Consider the following 25,323-nt stretch of genomic DNA (forward strand, 5'->3'; position numbering starts at 1 on the left):
TTTGTTTTTAAATAAGGGGCAAATAGTCTGAAAGTATTTATTCCCTCAGTGTGTGGAGAAGTGTAACAACAAGTTAGAGTGAAACCATACTTTAAAAATCAAGGCATGCACTGAATTTTTTTTGTTACACTAATCCTGGAAAGCGGTAGGTGAGAAAGAAGAGAGGTTGAGGAGGAGAAAGATGGACATCCATCAGATGGATAAATTTTCCAGTTCTTGATAGACATAGAAGAAAAATAAATATTCTAATTGGTTTTAGTTTCCTGTCATTGTTCGCTTTTAAGGTATTGATTAGATGGAAATATTTGTGGTTATGAAAGAGAGGTGGGGAAGTTGTCTCTCAGGGGATGTGCTGTTGAATAACAGAAGTGGCCTGTTGGACGGATATTTGAAATATGTACTCGTGACTGTTGTGTGATGACCTTTGGTTAGATGCCTGTCAAACACTAAATGACAAAATTTGATATAGTGTTATAAAAAGTTCCAGTTTTTATGTCATCTGGCTTGCCTGTGACTGTTGCAAAGTTTATTTTAAGATGTGTTCATACTGATAAGATTGTGGGCCAAGTTTCTATTTTATCCCTTTCATCTTTCATGCTGGTAGCTGGTCTGTAAGCAGGCTTAGTTGGAACTTTCTGCCTCTTCTAAATGAGGAAAACCAGATGGACTGGTCTCACCTGAACCAATAATAATAGTCCAAAGGATTTAGGCTTCAGTTCTATGCAGCTGAATTCTCAATGCTCCAAATACCAATGTTAGAATCCTGTGTAATTATTTCATAACAGGCTTTTCTGTTTGGAAGATTTTTCTTCATCCAGACATTGAGTATACCTGAAAGTTAAAAATTCCTGAAGAAGTTCTTGTGGTTATAGAAGTCTTTAAATTCTTCATTAGTCTGAATATGTGTATACATAAGTCTTGACTTCAGTAGAATTCCATGCAACCCTTTTCATTTTATGTATTAAAGTGTTCTTAAGCCATACCAAAAGCATAAGGAGCAAAGATAATTTGAAACCCAGAGGACTAGGACATGAATGTTTCCTTTACTCAGAGGGACCTTGGTAGACTTGAAGGGTGAGCTCTTGTTAACATAATGAGGATCAACAAAGCAAAGTACAAGATTTTGTACTTGGGTTGATGCAATCCCAGATATCTCTACAAACTGGGATATCAGTTGATGAAATACTAAACATGAGTCACTAGAGTGCAATTGCAGCCTGGAAGCCAATGGTAGCCTGGGTTCCCTCAGAAGAGGGCTGGCCAGCAGGATGGGGGAGATGATTGTCCCACTCTACTCTGCCCTCATGAAGCTCCAGCTGCAGTACTCACTCCAAGTCAGGGGAGCATAGGAAAGAAGTGGAGTTTTTTGGAGAGGTTCCAGAGGAGGTCCGCGAAGATGATCAATGGGCTGGAGCACCTCTCCTATGAAGACAGGCTGAAGAAACTGGGCTTGTTCAACCTGGAAAAGAGAATGCTGTGGGGAGACCTCATTGCAACCTTCCAATATTTAAAGGGAGTTTATGAAGAGGGAAATCAACATGACGGTAGATAGTCATGGGAGAAGAGGGAATGGTTTTAAACTAAGGGAAGGGAGATTTAGATTAGATGTCAGGGAGAAGTTTTTTATTGTGAGGATGGTGGAGTGCTGGAACAGGTTGCCCAGAAGGGTTGTGAATGTGTTCCTGAAGGTGTTTAAGGCCAGGTTGGATAAGGCCCTGGGCAATTTGATCTAGTTCTTGATCTAGTGGCTGGTAACCTTGCCAGCCACTACATTCTTGAGGTCTCTCACAGGCCATTCTGTGATTCTCAGCTGCAGAGTTGTGCTGATTGCTTCCTTTTCCATTAATGTGTTCCATGTATAAAGGCAGTTACACACAATATTAGAACAAATCTTATAATCCAAATTAGTAATACACTGTGAACTAATAGCTCAGTTTCTGTCTTAAGGGGTTAGAAAGCTGCAGAACTGCTATTTCTTTTTAATTGACTGTAGTCTTAGCTCACATTTTTGAATTGAGGTGTGACTTCATTATGTTTTGTGGTTGTACCCCCTTTTTGTAATAATCAATGAGTACTTTCCAGTAATAGTTCACAATAATTTACCACTTTTTATTAGTAAAACTCTTCAGCTCTGGATTTATTGCTGTGTTTGTAGGAGTACTTGGTCTTGGTTGCCCCAATGTTGTTTAAATATTTTTTTCAGATGCTTAGCCTTGCTTCTAAATTCTTGCGTTTTTTTCCTTATCTCTGCTAAGGCAACAAGATCAGTTCATTTGTAGTGTGAGATTAATATGCTGCTAATATAGCATATTTGTCTGAAGTAGTATGAATTTTATTAATAAATTTATTTAATTTTTTGTCCACTGATTTTAGTGGGAACTGTTTCAACATGGCTTATTTTCTTAACTAACAAGGCTCAGAGTGATTCAATCAATCTTAAAAAGAAATTAGAATTGAACTAATACTGAAAATAAGGGAAGACTTAAAGAAAATCATTAATCTGAAATATTTATGAAATATCAATGGAAATGACTAGACTTGAGCTGTAGAGGATTTTACTGTTAATTTTCACTGGCTGCAAAATAAATACGTATTTGACCAGAAGAGATAGATTTTGCTTTGCATATGAAGTCCAAAAAACTCACTTGTGGGAAAACTACTACCCAGTTGCCATGAGTATTCAGAGGGACATAGGGATGCTACAGAGTATAGAAATTTTATGCAATAACTTTGCCTTGCTTTAATGAAGCTTAATCAGTTTAAATTAATTAATTAATTAATTGCTAGTGATGCCCTAACGCTTGCTTCTTGACATACCCTGCATTCTGTGATGCTGATTCTGTATTAGGTATATACTGATATGTGTGTTTAAGTATACATGTATACCTTTCTGAGCAGACAGTTCATAGAAAACATTGTGCTGAGGTTCGTGTGGTGCAGTGCCATTTTCCCAACATCTCTGAAAAATTCCCTCAGGTTTCTGTGTCCCCATGCTTGGTTTCAGAGTGTTATTCTCTTGCACAGTGCTTCCTATTCTAAAGAAAGACAAAGCCATTTACTGATTACTTTGATGCTGTATATACTTTCAACAGTTGAATATCTCTTGAATATAACAAAACTTGAGCGATACACTGGCAAGCAGAAACAAGCTAATTCCTATATATGAACCTTCCAGTTTTTGTTTTTCTTAATACCTTTTCTCTTTGTGTTGGTCAAACCAAATAACAGTTTCTTGAACTTTGAGACACTAATAGTCATTTCAGGTATAAAAGAAAATCAAGCAATTTATTCTACATTTACATGTACTCCCCTAGAGTACAGAGGAATCCAGTTATCCAGTGTATGATACATATGGGTTGACTGAAAAGGAAAGGAGAAATAGGAAGGATTATTTATGTTCAGGAAATCTTACTAAGCTGGATGACTCCAAAAGTTGTATGAAGCTCATCAAGAAAAGTAAGAAGAATCTAATTAAATAAAATATTTCCAACTAAAATCAGTTTAAAAGTTCCGAACACAAACTGTCTGGTAGTTAAAAATTGAATTATCTTTATTGATGGAACTCTAGCTAAACCATGGTGTTTGTCTTGTTATAATCTTCTTTCTGTCTTTTATTTATTAACTGTCATTCTTAAACTTTTTCCTTGGAATATAAACTTACAATACGTTATATGTCTGTACTACATATTCTGTGATCTCATCATATTATTTTCCATCCTGTTTCTTAAATGATCTTACTTTGGTTGCTTTATTAACAGAGGTCTTCAGCAAGGTCTGCAATAAATCATGTCTTTACACAGTTTGAGACAGTTAATTTGGATTCAGAAAGAAGTATGGGTACTTTTATTGTAGCTTCATCAAGATAACTGTTCAAACTTACACCAATTTCAAAGTGAGGTATTGTTACACTTCTTCTAAACTGTTTATCCATCTTCTGGGAATTAATTGGCAGCCTTAGTCTAGCTTTTTAGAGGCAATATATCCATAGTAATAAAGCCATTGCTAAACTTGGAAAATATATCTCAGACAAGAAGAGTGGTATTTCTGGAGACCTCAGCCCATGCCAGTTCTTTGAAATACTGATGGAATAATATATTGAAGCTTTTAGGTCTAGTAATTCTTCCTGTTCTTACTCTGACACCAAATACAAGGCTGATATTAATAACGATGATGTTAATGGGGTTGCTGTTTGCTATGCCTTGGGATCACCAAAGAAAACTGAATGCTTCCTTATAGTGCTCTGACAGAAATTTGACCGTGGTAAACCTTGATGATGAAAAGGATACTATGGTGCTGACAAATGTCAAATTACTGTCTAAATCTGGTATGGTTATTTTCAAAGCACTGGTAAGGACAATGAAGTATAAGATTTTAGAGATAGTGAATTAACTAAATCCTCTGAAAAGTCTCAGTTCTCCAGGTCCAGGGCTTCTTGAAGTATTTGACCTACATTCAGTTTACATATTCAAGTTTTCAGTCTTTTTTTCTCATCTTAAGTTAACGTATCTTGCATACTATCTATGACATATAGTAAGACATTGACTGAATGAATTGTGCATTTGTTTGTGGGTTTTTTTCTTTTGTGGTGATGGTTGATGTATAGCAGGCTTTTGATTCATTCTTAATAAAAGTCGGGCTCAACATAATGCTACTGAAGTCCTTCAGAAAAGCCACTTACCCTAGGAGAACTTTACTCACATGATTTTGAGTGGGTTATTCAGAAAGGTATGGTCATCTTGTAGGAAATTATGTTTAGCTGTACTGAATAAGTACTTGTAATAGGTTTCTACTTTATTGTCTTTGCTCTAAGTAGAGAGTCAAAGTCAATATGAAAACATTAATTGCTCCTGTGCAAGGATTTGTGATGCATGCTAGTTGAAACAGAACTTATGCCTCACATATAAGCTCTTCTCTTTGCCAAATTTTCTTCCTTAAGAGGTTGGTTTTTTTTTCAGGTTTTTTATTCTCCTAAATCTGGAGTGACTCAAGAGTAACTACTCTGACAATCTTCAAATGCTGTTAATTGTGAGGTGTTGACCCTGTAGAACTCTTTATATTAAACCTGCTTATATTTTGTAGAGGTGAATTAATGACTTGCATGGATGGCTGGAGTCATCTGTGTTAGGAGCATAGGCTTTGTTTTTATTTCTTTATTTGCTCATCAGTGCCTCATATTGTCTGGTTCTTTTAGAATACCTCTTCATATAATACCCAGTATACATTAGTTCTATTTGGGAAGCCAACAATTATCAAAGCTTTTATTACTACTACAAAGTAAAATGTGAAGTAGGTCTAGTCAATACAAATTTCTTCCCTTACTGCTTGAGGAAAAACTATTCCCAGAGTAGCTTTGCAAGCACAGGGAGAGGAGGGAAGTGATTTTTCCTACTTTGTGGTTAGCCTGTTTCCTAGTGTACTTTATATTGGCATATGCCTCATCTCCCCAGGTGGGTGCAGAAAGATAAAAAGTTTTATGATGTGCAGGTAGATGCTGGAGGAGACATGTCCTTTCTACATGCTAGAATCAAAAGGATAATCTTTCACAAGGATTTCTGAAATATTTTCAGAAAATATTTTGGATACTGGAGAAATCAAGAACTGTACTTCTTAAAGTACAGCATCCTTTTTTCAGTACTATTCTATTAGACCTAGGATTTTTATTTTCCCATTATGAGGTGCTGTGACAATATTTGCTCCAGCCAGTCAGCATACATATCACATCTTGATGAGAGTGTTAAACTCAGTGAACTTATTCCTTATCTACTGTTGGAAGCTTAATGGATGGCTGAGACTCCTGTGCATGTACTCTCACTCCTTAGTGATCAGAACACTGTCCAGAGGGCCATAATAAAACATATGATGAGGGGGCGAAAATAGTAATGAAACCTTCCTTGTTTGTGTTTGCTCTGTTCTGATTAGATTGACTGTCCACTCGTTCAGTAATGTGAGTATGAAAGTCCATCATGTTTACACTCTGTCTCACAAATCTTGGGACCTCATGTCAGAAATATGTCCTACAAATGTTAAATTACAAAACTTGATATACTAACTTCTTCACATTTATCTGCAACTTAAAATGTATTAGACTCTGACCTCTGAGGTAAAAATGGGAGAGGTATGTGTACCTTGTTTTAGTATTCATTGCAGAATACAACACACAGCAATGAGTGTGCGTTCATATGTGAGAAATTTAAGAGCAGATTAAATTTGCTACTATGGTTGTCCTTAGGGGAAATGATGGCAAACTTGAAAAGGTGCTTCTGTTGACATTAATTGTAATATGATTTCTGTAATCTATAATGTCCTTCAGAGTGAGGTTAAAGTTCCAGTTGGAATTTACTCCAGATGTAGCTGCTCATAGCTACTTGTTGCTCTATTGCGGCTTTAGTTTATTTGAAAGTATTTGGGTTCTATGCAGTATTTGATTTATAATTCCAGCATGACTTACTACATTGACTTCTGTGTTTTTTCAAGGGTCAAAACATATTTCCCAGTTTGAGTTATTCTGCTCAAGCTGTACATTCGTGAACTCTCCTAAAAAGGATTATTTACTCCACAAGACTGGAAGAGTTTCCATTGTCTGTTAAAATGGAGAAATAAGTATGAGTTCTTGTTAATCCTGAACTGATATGCCATATTGTTCTGTAAGGACAAGGAGCAACCATGCTGGAACAAAATGCTGATTATTCTATTTTGTGGATTTCTATTTATGTAATCTGAATTGTCACGACAATCTCAATGCTGAGGTTGATTATAATAAATTGCTTTCTTAGATGGCTTCTGATGTTCTGCAACACTAAGACATGAGGCCAGGTAGTAGAGTCACCTGAAGCTCTGCTGACTATCAGCAGCTGAAGTTTCCTTGAAAGAAGAAAATTGCATCACTCTGAGTACGGATATTAAATGATTGTGGATGTTTCATTTTTGCTTTGTTGAATTGTTTTCAGATTCTAAGAAATATTTTACAAGATGCACAGTGAGCAGGTGGACAGTGATACTCAGAACTGACTGTGAAATGTATTGGTGTGTTTGACAGTAGCTTGGTTGTTGTCATTGCTTACAAGGAATATTGTTAGGTCTCTAGCTCAAAAGGCCTAAAAGATATAGTCAGAACTGCTACCCTCTAGCTCAATGCCCACAGTCTGGTATTAGTCAGTGACAGACCTTCATCTCAAGGAATTTTTTCAGCTCTGCTCTGCTCAGTTAGCTGATTAACACTAGTATGCCTCCATCTACAGTCTTTTTCATCTCTGAACTGATTAGGATATCAATTACAGTAGATCCACATTAATTTTTTCCTTTTCCTTATCTTTAAAATTAAGCTTGTAAATGCGGAAGTGAAAATGCATGAAACTACTGACTTATAATAATGAACCTGTGACAGGAAATGCAAATTTAAGGTAGTGAACTGCCATAACTCAGTGTTGCTCCTGTATGTGCTATGTTCATTCTTGTAATATTCATAGTTTTCTGTAGCTCCACTTAGCTCCACTTTTCTGTGAACCATGTACCCAGCTGCCACTGTGGCAGAGTTTTAGGCTTATTACAGACCACTGCCATGGTTCACTGTCAAGAGTGTTTCTGGCCATATGGATAACAGAAAGTAATAACATTTAAAATGTAATAATCTCTTTTGTCTTAGCAGTAATATTGATTTTTTTTGTTGTTGTTGCACTGTTTTGTGGATAGCTTTAAATTCTTTTCCATAAAGGCAGACTGATTTCAAGGACTGACTTAGTTTTTTAAGAGAGTGGTCTGCAAGAACTCTGTAATGGAAAAGAAGCACTGGCAGTGGTTTGTTTTTCAGCATTTTCAACATGACACATCCTCACACCTATTAAATGTAGTATGAGCAGTCAGTTCAGACAGTGAAGCTGTTTTCTCAAAATCTTGACCAGATTGCATTCTATTTCAGAACTTGTGGATTTTGAGATACTGTTGCTTTATTCCCATAAGATAAATGAAGCAAATGGCTCAGCATGTATTCGGTAGATCAATTTAAAATGTGTGCCAGACTTCAAATTTTATCATGTTCTGTGGCGCTTGACAAACAATCAGTGTGAGAAGGTCATTGCTTTCAGACAGAGAGCAAACGCCTTTAGACAACAGTAATTTTTAGTGTGGTTCAGTTCTCATACCCATTTATTTGCAGGTATCCCACTACAAATAGGATGTATCTTTCTTCATATAACATTTTGAAAATAAACATCTATTTTATTCTGTCTGAGCTTTGTGTGGCATCCATACTACCTTCTTTCAAAACCCCTGTTGGATTTATGTTCTCAAGTATGATCAGAGATTCTAGTTCCTATTTAGTTTAGGTGCACTGCGTTGCTGTCAGTGCATGCTAATGTGCAGTGAGCATTCTTATATGTGAAGAACCCTTACATATTTAAGATCTTGTGTGTAACTGCATAGATGTAATCTTGGTGAGTCATATTAAATCTTTTAATTTAGTTTACAGTGATATTCTTGTATTTTCTGCACTAAGGGCATAGATCACTAATGGGAAATGGATTATGAAGAACTGAGTGTTCTTCATTAAATAATGAGCATTAAATAATGAGCATTAAATAATCTTCATTAAATAATGAGCTGTTTCATAATTAAGAATGCTGGAGATGTATGATTGACTCATAAAGCAATAGCTTTAGGCTGTCTTTTTTGTAATCGGAGGCCCTAGAATTGTTGAAGTTCCAGGTTGTCTTCTCAACTGACTGGCAGAGTTGAGATTTAGGAGTTCTGCTGTCAGTGAAGTGAAAGTGGAGTGACATATATAGCGACTGTATATTTAATATGCAAAATATGTGTTTTCATAAATAATTTGAATTTTGCTTCTTTTAAATCAGTATTACCTCATAGTGCAGATGTTTAGCTCAACATCAGCCATAAGGAATGCACCTTTGTGGGATTCAAGAATCTGTTTTAGTGCCTATTTAAACAAAGACAAATTTGAGGAATTCAATAAACACTGATATTCAGTTATGAGGCTGAAACATAGTCTTTACAATGCATAAACACTTGAAATACAGATAAAAAAATTTTTTGACTGTCAGCAGTGAGACTGGCATAGTAATTGCTATCCTGTCACAGACTGAAGGGGGGCTGCAGGAGTGACTTCGTGTTCTCAGGGCATTTGTCCTCATTTCCTGTTTGAAGCTCAAATTTTTTTATACGAAGATTGGATGGGGAACCTAAGAGAGAAACAGATCACTTTCAGCACATTTATTAGAAATGTTAGGTTTACAGTGGACTTAATTGATGACTAGTTTCTAGATTACTTATTTTTAAAAGTTCTCTGTAGTATTAATGCAGAGAGGACCTCCTGGATACCCTTACAAAGGTATTCATTGACTTAGATCCTACAAAACTCAAAATGCAGCTTCTTGTTAATGTAAGAGACTCCATGTTTCTTTCACATAATCAGGTTTTGCTGCCATGAGGGAGAGCTAGACATAAGACCATCTGTTCTGTGGCATTTATGTTACTGATGTAGTGACCTTCATTTCATTGTTAAACTATTAATTGGTAAACTATTTTGAAGCCCATATGTCTTGAAGTTTTCTGCAAGTAGCACAGATACACATTGTGCTTCCACATATGCATTGTTACACAAACACATTTCTCCCTCCCCTCCAGATTTGAATGAATTACAGATCAAGGAAGTATGGAAAATAGCAGAGTATAAACTTCTACTATGCTCTCGAGAGTTTGGAACAAATTATTAAGGTAAGTATGTGTTAAAATGCACAAAATTATGAGTCAGGCAAGGTTTAGAACGGTAAGGAAACAAAAGGACTATATATGTCAAATTCGCAATGTCCTGAATATGAAGACAAACCATTTTGATTAAGCTAGCATTCCATCAGTATGTCAGAACAGTGCACAGCAGATTATATGTTGATTTAGCCCTAAATAAAATCTTAAGTGAACAAAGTGAACAAAGCAAAGCAAAACTTAAATGAACAAAGCATTCCCTCTTTGAATGCACCACTGGCTATAGTAGCTGCCTGCTCCTATGAGTGTTGCTCCATTCAACTTGATTCAGTACAGCAGCACAAAATTATAGTAAGAATGAGCACCCAAATATTGTCCCCGACACAGAAGTTCAGCTGATATTCCCTCTGTGGAATGCAGCATGCACTCATTGGACTTGTGTGCTGATAAGGCACCAAGAGAACTGCTTGTGTGTCACCTGTGGCCAAGGGAGCATGCCACATTTGTAGCTCATTTGAGGTGCTGATGAAGGAGTTTTCTAAGACTGCCTCCTCCTTTTTCTTTTGTGCTTATGGTAGACTATTCACGTGTCAGGCTAACTTATTTTAGCATTCTTAGCCTCTTCAGTTAAATTACTTATCAGTAGTAATTTCTACCTTCTTATTACATTTCTTATAGCAGTACATATTAAAAACAGCGCATAACCAAGCCACCACTGAATAGTGCTGTATGTGGTTCAAAGCTGAGGTGAAACTTAATGATCCTCCATTGGCTCATTATACTTCAGTTGCTTTGGATATCCCTGGCAATATATTAAGGACTAATTCTTACAACTAATAATCTGAATTTTGTCAATTATTTGATATTAAACATTATTTCAACCTCCTCCAGATGAGTGGTGGAAGCATTTTAAAAAACTGTTTTCTCTTTCAGTACTTACATGTTTAGAATTTTTAATGAAAAGTAAATGATTCCTGTTAGCTACAAATGATGAACGATGAGAAATGTTGGTTTCTGAGATGCATTTCAAATGAATCTTTGAGCAATTTCTGTTAAATGACTATATATATTCAAATGTCTTATTTAACTCTACAAGTCAATGGAATCTAGCAGCATTCTTACTGGGGATGCTTTTATCACAGTAGTCAACATGTGAGCCTTTGATTAATAAAAGAATAGACCTACCCATTTCTGGAAAAAAAGGGAGGAGAGAGAAATTAAAGATGAAAGCAAAAATGTTCAGTAGAAAATGCATACCTTAACAAAATTTTCATTTGAAACCCAAACCAACAACACATTAATTCAGTGATCTGTACAGTAGAGTTATCTAACGGATAAAATCTATTTCTGTATTTAACTACTTAGGAAAGTCAGTCTTGCATGCAAAGGTCTTATTTTGGTTCTGTTTATCATCATGGGGGATCAATACAAATGAGAACAAAAGCGTTCACTGCTGTGTAATTGGGCATACTGTAGCTCTTCATGAAGATTTGCAGCCCAGTGAAACACTCTGCAGTAACCCAAATAGCATTTGGGTGGGATTGTAACAACTGTAAAGATTTTATCATCATAATTAGAGCAAGGTCTGGGTACGATAGAACTCTGTTCAAGCGTGCACAGAAACTGCTGTTGCTGTTGCTCAGGTAAAATGTGCAATTTGACTTGGGTAATTGTTTACATGAATCAGAATAAAGAAAGCAGAATGCTGCAGTGATACCTGCATTGATGACTGTTTTGGCAGTCCTGATCTAGGTGAGCTCATGCTTCTCTCATAGCTCCTGTGTAGGTCTTTTCTTTCTGAGATCAAGAGGCTAAAATACACGTGTACTGTGCTGTGTATCATCAGTTGTATTTAAAAAATAGACAAGTGGGAAGATCAAACAAAAAAGTTGTTTGATCTGGATGATGCATAAAAATAAGCACTCTTCACCTTCTTGCAGAAGCTGTGCTGTATTTTATGCTGCAATACTTATACCAGGTTTTATGTGGTTTACTTTCCACATGCCATTCTCGCCCCCACCCCAAGCAATCTTAGCTCCTCTATTGCTAGGGGTTGTAGAAAAATGCATTGAATTTTGTAACATAAGCTTCTTGGAAATTTGAAAGGAATTTGATAATCTAGCACTGAATTTATTGCACAAATTGAAAAGTCTGTTGTGAACTGAGATTTTTTTCTTGCCTTGGTGTTTTTCTCATTACTAAGGTTTTCCTTTTAGCACAATGGTGGATATTTTTTAATAAAACGCTGTCACCAAACAGATCATGAGATAAGTCTGTAAAGGTACCACTGAAAGCTAAGTGAGCTACAAAAAAACCCTGAAACCCAGACATAACCTTGTGAAATATGAAAGCAACATTCACCTCCCTGACAAGCCTGCTGTTAGTGAATGAGGCCTGGCAGAGCACCACTCTATCTTGGCTTCTCTTTCATCTGAGTCAGGACATTGTCATGAGGATCCTGCAGGAACCTCCTGACTTGCTTATGATCTTCTGTGTTGCCTCTCTAGCAGATATCAAGGTGATTGAAGTTCTCCATAAGGACCAAAGCCTGTCAATGTGGGACTTTAGAGGGTTTCATCCATTTCCTTTTCATTGTCAGTGCGTATAGCAGAAACCTATTAAAATGTGACCTTTAACTGTTTTCTATGTAATTCTCGTTCATAGACTCCCAGTTGCCTTGTTCATCCCCAACCAGAGCTCCATTTACTCCATCTTCTGCTCTTAGTTACTAAACAACTCTACCGTCTTATCTACCTACACTATCATTCTTATAGAGCCTGAATATGTCTTTTGCAGCACTCAGTTTCATGACCAATATGTCTCTGTGATCCTCACAAGATCAGTCTCACAGGTGTATGCAGTTCTATAATGCCTGGTGTTTATTCTCTGTGCTGCATGCACTAGCATATAAGTAGTTCGAAGAGGCATCCTAGTATGCTGATTTCTTAGGAAAAAAAGGTTGGTATTTTTTTTCTCCTAATGGTGTCTTGCAGGCATTTCCTTGGATAGGTTAACAGAGCACATCTGTCTGTCAGAGCGTACAAATACAGTTGAAGTTGATAGATGGTTTGCTGCATTTGCTCTGTTTGCTGTTGAATAAAGCGTAATACTTGTTTTTCTTTTTCTTGAGTATTACCTCAAACAACAGCGTTGGACTGTTTTTTTGTAATTTTGTTGCCTTACATTAAAGGTGATCTTTGCAAGTATTACTTTTATTTTTGATGATCGCAAACGCTTGGTTAGTAAGTTATGCATATTGGATAATGTACCTGAATAGCAAATTGGTGAAAATTCAGCTGGTCTATATGTTTGTTTTAATAATTGGCCTCATTCTATTTCAGATAGGAAGCAAGAGCTTTCAAAAAGATGTTGGCTATCAGATGCTACCTGAATTCCTAGTTTAGCAGGAGAACACTGCTCTTGTTCTCAGTCTGCTTTATCAGTTCTTCATTTCTTCTGCTCTATTCTGTTCCACTGAAACTGTCTGTCAAAAGTAGCACTTTGTTTTGATGCATTGTTTTTGCCATGTTTTCCCTACTAGCTTTGTCAGAAATTGTGTATGCTATTAGAATTGTCACCAATGCCTTCTGTGTTCCTCTTAGAACACAAGAACACAATTACATTAATATAAATTCAAATCTGATATATTATACTTTGCTACAGTATATTACCAGTTGATAATGGACAAGCTTTCTGTGAAGACCATTTTGATGACTCTTGTTTTCACTGAGTGCCCTGTATTTGGAGAATATTGCAGACTACTTATGCAGAAGACTTGGTACAGTCTTAACTGCACATCTCCCTATGTGGTTAATTCTCAGATGTCATATTTGTGATCTTCTGTCTTCCTAATCAACAAAAACTTTTATTTGAAAACATGTTTTCATTTTCAGTAAGTTGTTTTGGCATAGTTTTTTTTTTTTAACAGCAAAAGCTAAAGCAGTAATAACCAATATTTTAAGCAGCTGAAGAGCTGGGAGATGAAGTTCCTCCCTACTATTTTTTATAATTCATGCTTTCATAACTGAAAAAATTAGGCTGCTGTATTTGAAGCTTCTGATCCTATGTAGGAAAAGAGCAGAGGAAGTTAACTTTCTGATGCTTTTCCAGAAGGCTTTAAAACTAAAGGTGTCCCTTCCTTTCAGATCTTAAATGGCAGCAGTCATTCTTTTCATTTTATCAGAACTGTGTTTGCTGTTAGGATGGATAGAGGTGGGTGATTGATATTCAGGTTGCTGCTGTTGATCAGTTATGCAAAGACATGGTAGTGTACTCTCTAAAACAACTAGGCAGCATTGAAGACTACTTGAATGCTAGTAGGATAAATTATTTCTGAAAGCTAATATAAATGCAGATTCTCTAAAGTACTTGGCTAGGTTAATGTGTCCCTTGCTGTATTCTGACAGAAAAGACTATACATACAGATGCTAACCTCATTCAAAACTTGTCTAAGAAATTGACGTTTGAGATTAGAGTAATGCGTTTTCCTGAGAAGATGAAAATGTCCTGGAGTGACAAAAATCATGCAGTACTTTATGCACATATGTAATTCTATTTAGAGCTTTGTAACAACAGGAAGAAATTTCTATAATGTACATCATACACACACAAGATCTGAGCTGGCTTCTGCACTGTATTCTAAAAATAACAAGTGTTAAGACATAAAGTGGCTAACAACAACATGAATTAGGGTGGGACACCTCTTAAGAAAATAAATACTTGACTTGAGGCAGTCAAGATTTCAACAAAGAAACTGTGTGCTTTGTACATCACTTCCTGTAAGTAATGCTAGTAAGTCTTTCCAGTTGAGAAATACAATTATTTTAATTTGCTTTTCATAAATAAACTGCTTTTTAAAATCTAATTTCTCTACTCAGGATTAGGATCCTGCTGATCACTTCAAATTTTCTAGGTGAAAGCTAGTAGACACATTAATTGTACATGATTTGTAATTTTTTTGCCAATGAATTAATTCTTGAATTGGTGTTTGTCATTTTTGCCATTTTAAGACTAACAGTGACATCAAGTAGGCTTCTCACAGTTTCATTTTATTGAATGATTGCTTTCAAGTGCCAGCTAAGAGTAGGAATTAGTTGTCTTTTGTTCTGAGAGTAGTAGCTCTCAAGACAATGAAAAAAGTAAAAAGAAAGAAATTCTGCATTTATTAAGCCAATTAATTGATCTTTTGTAGGAGTCTGTCTAGCATAAACGACTAGTATACGTTGCTTATTTTCTACCTAGTATTAACAGAGAATGAGGAGTATCTTAAGGACTTCAAGTTAACATAAAAATGAACCACAAGCAGTCACTTAGTAAAATTGTTTTTCTTTCTTTTTAGTAAGTAAAAGTTTGTTACAGAAGTTACCAAAAACTGTAGGCAAAACTTGTGTTTCATAAAAATTAATGTTTTGGAGATCATATTTTTGTATTTTGTTTGTTTTGCCAGAACCATTCCTATCTTAGATCTCTAAATATGATCATGGCACAACTTCTCTGCCATTACAGACCCACAAGAGCCCAGTGATAATATATTAAGTAGAGTCATCTTGAAAAGGGAATCAAGAATAAATGATGAGAATGAACTTTTCCTGGAAAAGAACTGGAGGAGTATAAAAAGAAGGACAACTAAAAGGGAGTGTAGAAAAGAACAAAACAATAAGATGAAGACAAAAACTAATTTTGAATGCATTTTCCATATGCTAGCTTTGGTCTTCAAAGAAACCTTGGAGTACCACTGTGGATAAAAATTGGAATATATAAAAATTAATACAGGAAGCATAACTATGCTATGACTTGTATATTTCAGACTGAAGTTCTGTTGCAAGTCACTTGTAGGTGGTAAATCTAAAAACTATCATCTCCTTTGAAAGGTTTTTTTTTAATTCCTACTTTCCTGCACTTTTTCTATCACTCTTTTTTGCCTGTCACATTCTGAAAAGCAGTTGAATAAAGAGAAGGATGTTTCTGACTTGATTATTATAATCAGAAAAAGAGTTAATTCCTATAATTGTGATTGGCAGCTTGAAATCAATTTAAGGAATTGAATACTTGTGTGTGCTCTCCTGCGTTCTTTACCACATCCTGCTAATGAAAGGCAATTCAAGTGAGACTGTTTATGATTAAATACCTGAAGCTCCTGCATAATTGTCATGTTTTTCCACTGTTCCTCTTTAAAAATGAAGAGGATCTTTCCAAAGAATCTGCAAAATGAATATTTATATCTCTCTGTGGACCACAGGAGTTCATTTTTCCCCATGTGTAGTACTGCCTTCCAGCTTTTGAATTAAGTTCTACGTCAGTGATAGACTATGGGAAAATAGTTTTGTGAACAAGATCTTGTTGTTGCTATGAGATCTTTTGTTACTGGTAATGTAGTTATTAAAGTAACTGGTGTGTAAGATTTCAAGAGTAGGTAGAATGCATTGGGAAAGATTTAATGAATTTCAATATCTTTTAGCTTGCCACAAAGTTGACTTCTTGGCAAAAAGGCAGGTCTTTTCATTTTGACTAATTAGAATGGCTGCAACCACTACAGAAAAATCATTTATGAAAAAGGGCTGGTCTTCTTTTCAATACAAGTTGATATGACTTGGGTAACTTTGCTAAGTAAAATGGATGTTTCTCTGTAGTTATTTGTGGCTATGTTTTCATAGGTGATAAAATAATTGAGACTGAAAGGAATCTTAGGAAATGTCCTACTCCAGCTTCCAGCTGGTGTGGTTGTGAGCAGAGTGAGGCAGGGTGATGTTTTTCAGCAGCGGTGACAGAGACAGTGCATCACCTCCACTAGTTCAGATTTTTACAAGCATATGGCATGCTGGCTCTTGTTGATCTTGGCAAAAATGCATAGCTAATGGTTGAAAAATAGCAAATTTTGTACTTGAGAATCTGCTCTATCAAACAGTGTTACTATGGCCTTCACTGTAGTTTCCATGGAAATAAATAGAAGGCAACACTTTCAAAGAGGCCTGCGTAATTCCCTCTCATGGATCTCTGCAGATTGAGCAAGCCTTCGCCTACTAGTGGCCACTGTTCTGGAGCAATTGCTCCAAAACAACCACCTCAGAAAAAAAAACCAAACAACCAAACACACACAGAAAAACATTTGAACTGTTCTCTGTTGAACTTCTTTCCCATTGTCTCTCATGCATGGGGAAGCCTAAATCTGCCTACTATATATTCTGTGCTCTTGTGCATGAAAAGTAAAGGGAGATAACTGTGTATCTTTTGATGTGGTTCTGTAAGTACAGCACAGGCTGCTGCTATAACTATTTTAGCTGTTTATGCAGTCAAGAACAGTTCACATTTCACTTTACTGTCTATCCCATCCACCATCTCAGAGCTTCTCCCCAGCCAGCCAGGCCTCAGCCTATCCCACTGCAAAAGCAGGGGCAGGACTCTGTTCCAGTTATTATTCCAGTATATTTCATAATGTTCTTCTCAGCCCATTCTTATAAATTGCCTAGGTCTCAGACTCATGAATTTAGTCTCATCTGCAGATTTGGTGTTCTCTGTTTCCCTGAAGCAACTAATAAATACGTTCAACAGGATAGGAATTGGGATAGCCCTTTGTAATAAGCACTGCATTTGATACTGTCTTTTGGTGGAGCACAACACAATAACTCCTCTCTGGGACTGACTGTCTAACCCTATTTTTATTTACCTAGTGAACAACTCCTCCAGACAAGAGCATCTTACCTTTGTCAGGAAAATACTGTTGGAAACTGCCAGAATCTTTGCTAAGGTTGAAATAACTAACAGACACTTTTCTCTCTTCATTTAAAAATATTGTTATTTTATCCTAGGCAAGAATGAGGTAGGCCAGCCATGAATTCTCCCTTGATTGATCTATGCTAATCCCAGTCAATTTCTCATTTGTGTGTCCAGAAATGAAGGCCTTGATCATTGCTTTTTCCCCAAACTTTGGTAGCTAGGTAAGTAAGTTGCTTAGAAGAGTATACACATCACTTGAATATAAACATATATCTTTGTTGATTAACTCCTGAAACAGAAAAAGCTGTATTCACGTTTACTTCTCCAAATTGCAGTTTGGGAACAAGTAGTCACAGATGGCATACATTTGAAGTGGAAATTAGGATTTGAGCAGATTTTAGGGCATGAAGTGAAAATAGGAAAGGTTTTGCCTAGATATTTGTTAACACAGCAGCTTTCTGGAATGCACTGACTAGATTAGATTTAGGGGGAAAAAAAATGGTTTCCACAGGATTCCAAATCCTTGGCTCCCAAATATGTTACTTTCAGAAATGCAGGCCCAAAAATTTGATGCTTGTTGGATTAAAACCATATGAAACCAAGTTATTTGGGAACAGATTTCATTGTTTCAGGAAGCTAGGAATTCCACAAAATGGAAGCAAAGCATCTTAGTTCTGCACAATTTTTAAAGACCACTGTTACTGCTCTTTTTGTTTGTTTGTTTGTTTTGTATTAAGATGATAGTCATTATATAGTATTCTAATGCTTGAATTCAAAATTCTTAGATTAGAGGCAGGAAGGAAAAAAAGAGAAATTGCTTCAAGCAATTTACAGGTAACCTCTAAAGCTCAAAAGAGTAGGAGTGAGTACAGTAAGGAACAGATGAACAGTTACTGTTAAAGCTGGATTGTTTGTTATAACAGATGGATTTTGAAGAGAGCAGGGACCAAGAGACTTCTGGCATATTTTATTCTGCAGGTGGTTTAGAATTAAGGACTGTTATCTGCCTAATGTAAAGTTTTCCAGGGACATTCATATAAAAAAAAAAAAGAATTTTGTTTTCTGGTTTATACCAGTTGATAGAGGGAGAATCATCTTGGAATCATAGAATATACTGAGTTGGAAGGATCAAGGATTATTAAGTCCAACTCCTGGCTCCATGTGGGACTACCCAAAATTCAAATTGTATGTAGAGAGGACCAGTAGAAAATCTGTATACTGAAACTTAAAACGGAAGTTCATTGAATTCTACGTAAAAATAGTTGTTCTAATTTTGCTTGTAACGGTAAAGAGGAAAAAAAAAATCATTTAAATCCACAAATATGCAAAAGCAGGGAAGATCAATTTTTGTCACAAATGCATTAGTCTGTTGGAAATGTAATTAACAAGGCACTCTGAGAGAAAGATTTGAGATACTTTAGAAAAAATGTTGGAAAATGTATTGATTTTCTTAAAATCAGATGTTAATTCTATTACTGAAGATATTTATGTCCGCCTAGAGCTTTTAAAAATTGATGGAGACCAGTTTAAGGATTTCATTTAGTGACAAATTGTATAAAAGTACATGAATCTATTTCATAGTTGCAAATAAGGAACTTGTCTGAAAGTAAAAGACTCGAGTTCACTCTTTGATGAAAGGGAGATTGAATAGCATGTAAGGCCTAGGTTGAAGTAAATGATTGAAATTACTGAATTTGTTGGGCTAAATACCAAGTATATTTAGGAATTTTCTTTTAATGTAATTTTGTCTCATTGTAGACATTATCTGTGTTTAGGGAAAGATTATGGGTTATATCATGCACACTATTTTTGTAGTATTCTTGTAGAGTACTACTCTAATTATACTACCATGGCCAATCAAAAAGGGTGCTTCTTACCACTTGAAAAAAAGGACTTAGTATCCACAGCAGTGATTCAAGCTGATTCTTTCCACTTGTTTGTTTGTTTGTTTGTTTTTAAATATAATATGTATATATAATAAAATACATATATAGATATTATTGCAGTGAGCATGTGATTATGCATTGTTACCTCCAGCAATTCTACTGTTTGAAATCTCCCTCAAGGAAAAGTACTGTCTTCCTCAAACAGATGTTAGAACCACTGCCAGTTGTTGAAGTTCTTCCCTGGTTGTATGCCTGGTCAATATGGAGGGAAAGAGCTTGTTCTCAGTTTCTCATATCACTGATTTGTTATGACAATTAGGATTCATTTTTCTTTCTCAGTTAGGAATGCTGACGTTTGCTCCAAGGCAGTTGTCAATCCTAAGCTCCATGTGGGAGTCCAGTAGCAGGGTTTTCTGTTAACTCTTTGTGGTTACAGAACATTGTACATTGTACAGAACAAAAAGCTGTAGTCAGCAAAGCATGTAGGCTATGTATGACCTTAAATGCATCACTATTCTGTGTAGTAAGTCCTTTCAGATGGGATTTACCTTCTTTCCTCCTCCTTCCTAGTGTGAGAAAAGATGATTACTTCTTTCATTCAGTTGAACTCCGCCACAGAAATCCTTGTATTTTGAGACTGCAGGTATTCCTATTCCAAGCAAGTTTACAGATATTATTGTACCCTGAGAAGAACACTAAAAGTTTTCTTTAAATTGGTTACTTACAGATGAATAGGTGTTTTCCTGGATTACTTGAGCTTTGGAACTCATTCTAGAAGGGGGAAAACAACTAGCTGTCATTTTTTTCATAAAGAAACTTAAATATAGGGCCAGCAAATCTACTACGTCTAAATTTCTGCATATATTAAATTGAAATATTGATATAAATTATGTTTAGCAATTGATTTTCTTGATAGATCTAGTGGGTTGAACAGAAGGGGCCTTATAGATTACATTATTATATTGGTAAGAGCACTACCAGATGAGCATAGGTAGTTGTGGTCACTAAAGGAATGCAATTAAAACCCATTGTGCAATTACAATCAGAACTATTAGCTCAAATTATTGCTAGTGTATGGGAACTTCTGAGTCACGGCCTGAACCTCTGATTGATCATCTGAAGGTAGCAATGAGTCAGCCAGAGGAGCACAGGTGAAGGCAATTCACCTGTGCTGCCGAAAGGAGTGGAGCCAGGCTCCACCCCTCCTAAACCTATTTAAGAGCTGACTACCAGGGGTGAAGGATCTCTTCTAGGGATCTGCTCTGCTTGAGTTTTGTAAGTGAGCCCAGGATAGGGGTAAGCTTTCTATCTGTTCTCTTTTTGTTATCATTATCTACTTTGCCAAACTCTCTTGTTTGTTTTGTAGTTGCAACCTCTTAATGTTCATTGATTATACAGCTGTATATTGAGATATTCTGTAATGTGAAAAGAAAGAAAACAGTACCTGACTTAGTTGTAACTGGTAGAAACAGTTTTGCTTTTAGGTCAGGAGTTCAAGGAACCTACAACTTACTTTTTATTGTCTTTTTTTTAAATAAAGTTCTAATGAAAACTATGTTTGTGACCTAGCTTGGGAGCGTATGTGCTTTCATGAAAAAGGTAGAATGTTTTTACTTTATATTAATCTTTGCCTTCAAGTAAATCTCACTTAACATCAATTGCAGAAACTTCGTCTAATAGCTTTTGACAGTTCTGATGCACTAGGATGTTTTCTTAGAGGGGTGGAGAGAAGTGGCAGTATATTATGTTTACCTGAGGATATTCATAACAGCTCTCTTAATGGCATTTCTCTGCAATTTCAAAAGCTTGATTTACGTTCTAATAGACAATCAAGTAATACTAGTCATATGTGTAATCAGTGAATATACAGATGTTACAATTAAGAAATATTCAGGAAAGTTAGGCTAAACAGGTTATCATGCTAAAGAATGGATAGAAAGCGTACCCTTATCCCAGGCTCACTAAGAAGACTCCAACAGGAGCAACCCCAAAAAGATCCTTCCCCAGTGGTAGTCATCTCTTAAATGGGATCTAGGAGAGGTGCAGCCAGGCTCCACCCCTTCCGGTAGCACAGGAGAATTATCTTTCCCTATGCTCCCAGGACTGACACATTGCTTGCCTCAGGTGGTCAATCAGAGGTTCAGGTTGTGATTCAGCAGTTCCCATACAGTCATATATACATACAGATGTGCATTTTATATATGTAGTACATAAAGTGATGCTGCTGAACCAAGTGGAAAATTTCTACATGTGTATATAAAAACATACATATACGTTACATGTAAAATAAGTATTAGCATATTTAAACTGAATGAGGGAAAAAGTACTAGCAAACTGATTTGTATGATTCAGATGATTTTAAATAGAATTTTGGTACAAGTTGAGCTGAAACAATTGCATAGAAATTAGAGATAGAGACATACTTTTGCTCACCTGATGATGACAATGTACAAGCACTCATTTGCAAATGCTTGCTTCGTTTGGTTTTTCCGTATAATTATTATTCTCATGAGAAGGCTATTCTGAGTTATTTGCAAACTATGTATTTAGCCTTCTGTTTTTCAGTAGGATATAAATTGAATATAGTTTGTTTAATTCTCATTCAGTTCTCTTCGGCTACTGTGTTACAAGTGGGTTTTCAACCCTTGTTATTGCTTATTACTTCATTCTTTTATATAGTGTTGTAGACTGAATGCAAAAAGCCTTCTAACACTCAGGCACTTTTGTCCTAAATGCATGAATTAGTGACAGCAGTTTTATGGAGTTTTCTTCCTTTTTGTAATATCTAATGACCCCATAAGTTTTTTTGCTAGGGTATAATGGGGAGAAACAGTTCACTTTGGAAATAACTATGAAGTTTGAAGTGGCTGGTGGACTTTATTTTGCTTTCTATTGGCAATGGTGCATTTTGGTTGTCTTTACTCAGATCGAGGCTTTTTTTCCACTTTGTTGATGCAGTTTTTTTCCAATCCATTTCTAATCTTAACTGTGATTATCCTAATGTGTCATTTTTAGTTAGATCTGTAGGCTAAAACAGATCATGTCTGTAACAGTGTTCATGAAATTAATTAAATAAACACTTAAGTTAAACTGTATGCATTTATGGTAGCTGTTTGTGTGGAATGAGACGGGTCAGTACTGGCATGCATGATGGTTCCACGTAGTTTCCCTTTTCAAATTTTCAAAACCTTTGCTTGCTGTGTGCCAGTGAGGTAAGATGAATTAGCAGTAGAAGCCAAATTCTGTTTTCCAGGAGAACTGAAATAAAATTGTTGTTCTCACATATTTAAGTGCATAGGAATTATCCAGCAATACTATGTAGGAGATTGATTGCCCGTTAACTATGCATAATTGGCATCATATCTGAAGACTTCCATTATGTTTTGTAAGAAAATAGACTAATAAAAATCCCAAAGCAGCAAGGTTCTACTTAAATATTTAATAGACAATCATTAAAAGTTATTCAATGGAGTTGCCTCAAATATTTCCTTACAGATTAATGCCGTAGTAGTACAGTCATTTTAGATACATGGCCAAATTAAGTCCTTAGGCAAACAGTTACAGTTCTACCAACTTCCATACTGCTGGATGTGAATCTAGCTGAGGTTTATGATATTTCTTCATTCTGCTGAAAAGGTGACAGGTAATTTGCAGTGTAAAAAATTAATTTCTCCTTAGTTCATAATGAAAACTAGAAGTTGGTTTTGAGCATCCAAAGATTATCCAGTTTGGAATGGTAAGGCAGATGTGCACTGAAATGCGACTATCAATTTCAGCCTCTCTGAATTTTGCTAAATATTAACAGAACATAAAGGGAATGGAGGGGAAGAAAAGCATGGAAATGTTTTATTAAGACCTCTATTGATAAATAAACTATGTATCAGCTTTGTAATATATGAAAGACATAGATTTATCAGAAATCACCACTAGTAAAAAGGAAAAACAGTGAACAAAAAAAAAAGCCCAACAAACAAGACAGTGAAAATATAGATGTTTCTAGACACAGTAGCTTTTTGTATTTCAAAGTTTAAACAACTTGGAAAAATCTGAGTGCAGATGACAAGATTTACGGTAATATATCTCAAAATAATCTGAATATTTAAGCCTGGGCTAGATATGACCTTAGCCGAAACAAGTAGCAGGCTCATCACACAAATGGATGGATGAGATGACTGAATTCTACCAACAAAAAAATCCTACTTATCAGCTGTATCTTCTATCCCTTGAAGTCTATTCTTTTCCAGTCTCGTTTTCCTAATTTTGCTTACTCTTTTTGAGTGTATGGCTGTTAAATATGTGTATATATTTGTAAGTAAAATCTGGCTTAACCAAGACTGCCTGATGGAAAAGAAGCGTTAGATGAAGCATTCAGACAGCTGCAAGAAGCTTCATGTTCATGGGCTCTGGTTGTTATCAGGGACTTAAAGCTGTTGGAGAGACAACACTGTGATGTAGTGAGAGGTTTCTGGAGTATATGAAAACTTTATTACATTGGTAATGGAGAGTTTGATGTTGGGAGATGCTCCACCCAAGCTGATACATGAAAACAGGAAGGACTGACTGGAGATGTGGAGGCTGGGGCAACCTTAGGTTCAGTGACCATGAAATGGTGGAGTTCAGTATCTAGAAGAGTGATAGATAGGGAAATCATGCATAATGAATCTGCAGTGGGTTTCTATAATTAGATGACTGCCTTGATGGGTGGGGATAGAGCTGCGGATGTTGCTTGTCATGACTTAAGCAAGGATTTCAGCACTGTCTCTTGTGACATGAGATGACTGACAAACTCTTGGAGTATGGACTACTTGAACGGACAGTGAGGTGGGACTGGCTTGCAGCCCATAGCAAAATACTTCAGGAGTGGCTACTAGGTCTAATATTGCTTAGCTTTTTAATGAGCTGTTTGATGAGATAGACTGCGTGCTCAAACTTGCAGGTGAAAAACAGATGGTTGTGCAGCCTCCTGTCAAACTTTGGCAGATTAGAGTAATGAGCAGAATCAGTGTCTGAAGTTGAACAAAAGATAATGTGAAGTCCTGTGCTTGTGAAGGCAAAACCTGAGGCCCAAGTACAGACTAGAGGTGGCCAGGCTGGGTAGAAACTTTGAGCATAAAGTGTGGGGTTGTATAAGGAGTTCCTGGGGAACCCCAGATTGACTATGCACCAGTAACATGTGCACTTAAGTTGGGGAAAAAAAAGAAGAAAAAAACAAAAAACCGATGCTTTTATTCCTGGAGATTCTCACATTTCAGCTATTGTTTTTGTCACCTTGACTTGCTGTGAACAAGATGTTGGGCTGAGCGGTCTCCAGAGGTGCCTTCTAGCCTCAGCTATTCCTTGAGGATCCTTAGAAGTCTGCAGGCTGCCAGCTCTGTTTTGGTGATAAACAGATAAATAAAACCTTTCTGATAACCAGAGCTTTATTTTTGTTGTTGTACTTTCCGTGTCAGTTTGGAAAAATCATTTCTCTTTTTTTGGAGGTTTCTAATAAGGACAAATACATTCATCTCTTTTAAGTATTCAGGTGTAGTATTAATAGTCTCCAGAGAAGAACTTTAAATATAATGATACTTTGTGCTGTAGTCAATTTCAAGTTCTCTTTTATTGAATAAAATATCAACATAGATAACAAGTACTTGAAGAAAGAATCTTCTATGAATTATCATTGTATGTAAAACTTGAACACCAGTACAATTGCTGTGGTACCTTATCGTCTTCTAGTTTTTCAAAATAATGCGATCTGTCTTAATGTGCTGCAGTGGTACTTAGTGTCATGCATTGCACTACTTTGTGAATAATTTTATGTAACCATAATAATAAGCCATGTATTTTTTTATTTATATCACCTCATTTTTGTTTTCTGCTGGTTTACTAGGAAGGGGAGAGTCATGCCTTTTTGTTATAATAGAGAATGAGATAGTGATTCTCATTTCTAGTTTCTGTGTGGCAAAACTCTATACTTGGATTGTTGAAGAGAAAAGTTTTAAATCAGTAGCAGATATAGGTG

General features: G+C 36.1%; 1 long non-coding RNA gene across 1 annotated transcript in view; it reads left to right on the forward strand.

The window, feature by feature from the left end:
* Positions 1 to 20,575: 20,575 nt before the first annotated feature.
* LOC128073002 (uncharacterized) overlaps positions 20,576 to 25,323 on the forward strand; it is a 53,578-nt gene continuing 48,830 nt past the window's right edge. Inside the window, exon 1 of the long non-coding RNA XR_008202583.1 lies at positions 20,576 to 20,612. This is a non-coding gene — a long non-coding RNA (uncharacterized LOC128073002). The remainder of the gene's footprint in view (positions 20,613 to 25,323) is intronic.

The sequence above is a fragment of the Tympanuchus pallidicinctus genome, unplaced genomic scaffold (assembly GCF_026119805.1).
Source record: "Tympanuchus pallidicinctus isolate F22 unplaced genomic scaffold, pur_lepc_1.0 scaffold10, whole genome shotgun sequence".
NCBI classification, from domain to species: domain Eukaryota; kingdom Metazoa; phylum Chordata; class Aves; order Galliformes; family Phasianidae; genus Tympanuchus; species Tympanuchus pallidicinctus.